A 1,594-nucleotide genomic window follows, 5' to 3' on the forward strand; every position below is an offset into this window, starting at 1 on the left:
CAGGGTTATTGCTCAGAAACTAAAGGAGGCCTCCCAGGTATAGAGGATTCAGTCATGATGTTTATGCTGAACAAAGGATCCCAGAATACTCACCCTTTCCAGTTAAAGGCATAACGAAGAAAGCAATATTCACATAGGAAATGTGAAAAGGAATAAAAGCCATCAAGCAACAAAACTAATGTGACCAAGGGGTTAGGATTTGCAGATGTAGAGATGTAATGTGGTTGCCCTTTCTAAACCACACAAGAGAAAGGATGGAATAGATCATGAGTTTAGACTGTTCTGCTGTGCAGGCACCATAGGGCACTTTGAATGTCCCTGTTTCTCAGGCTGTAGATGAAGGGGTTCAGCATGGGGGTGAGCATAGCATACATCACTGATGCCACCACACAATTCCTGGGGGATGGTGACACAGCTGAAGTCAGGTACACTCCAATATTGTTCTATAAAATAAGCAAACAACTGCCAGGTGAGAGCCACAGGTGGAGAAGGCTTTATACTTCCCATCTGACGATGGAATTCTTAGAATGGAAGAGACAATTTTAGAGTAAGAAAAAAGGATCCCTGAAGTGGGAAGAAAACCAAGCATAGTGCTATCTAAATATATGAATATGCCCAGGAAAAAAGACACCAAAACTAGGGAGACACAGAGGTGAGGATTCATGATGACGGGGTAGTGCAGGGGGTGACAGATGGCCACAAATCAGTCATAGGCCATCACAGTCAGGAGCATGTCTTCTATACATGCAAAAAGGGCAAAGAAAGACACCTGTGTCAGGCAGCCCGCATACGAGATGACTCTGCTATGCGACTGCATGTCCACAATCACCTTGGGAACCGTGGCCGAGGTGAAACCGATGTCAGCCAAGGACAGGTTGGAGAAGAAGAAGTACATGGGGGTGTGGAGGTGGGAGTCAGAGCTGACAGCCAGGATGATGAGCAGGTTCCCCAGTACAGTGACCAGGTACATGGACAGGGATAGCCCAGCGAGGACGGGCTGCAGTTTTGGATCCTCTGAGAGTACCAGGAGGAGGAATTCAGAGACACCTGTGAGATTCTGTGGCTCTGTGTGACTTGGACACCTTGAGGAAGAAAAGACGATTGGAAAAATAAAAGATAAAAACCAGCCCTTAATGCTGTGTGTATATTTTGGATACAAGCAATTCACAAGGACCATTTTCACACTTGAGGACCATACACCGCAGCAATATTTCTCAGTTGTGACAAACCCAAAAATCTCAGAATTATTACATGATTTACTCTTTTGCTTTTCAACTCTTTCTCTACATACCTACTTTAGAGAAAATCCACCAAAGAATGTTAGAAGACCAAAACGTAACATGTAACAAATCCATGACCTCAGTAAAATACGGCCTACTCTTTTCAGAAAAAAATAAAATGCAATAAAAAATGTTCTTCTCTCTTTAAGAAAAAGATCTCAGTCTAATTGAAAGGAATTAAGAAGCAGTGAAATACATTTTATTTTATTCTGACACTGTGCTACAAATTCCTTTGATGTATAATATTTATAAGCATTATACAAGAGCTAGGACCACACTATCTAAAAACAAAATCAAACCTTACAGTTCTTAGT

The 1,594-nt window shown here is 42.1% G+C and overlaps 1 pseudogene; it reads right to left on the reverse strand.

Annotated features, from left to right (window-relative positions):
• Positions 1-233: 233 nt before the first annotated feature.
• On the reverse strand, positions 234-1,187 carry LOC107127411 (olfactory receptor 7E24-like; annotated as a pseudogene).
• Positions 1,188-1,594: the final 407 nt, after the last annotated feature.

Source organism: Macaca fascicularis, chromosome 14 (genome assembly GCF_037993035.2).
Source record: "Macaca fascicularis isolate 582-1 chromosome 14, T2T-MFA8v1.1".
In the NCBI taxonomy this organism is placed as follows: Eukaryota; Metazoa; Chordata; class Mammalia; order Primates; family Cercopithecidae; genus Macaca; species Macaca fascicularis.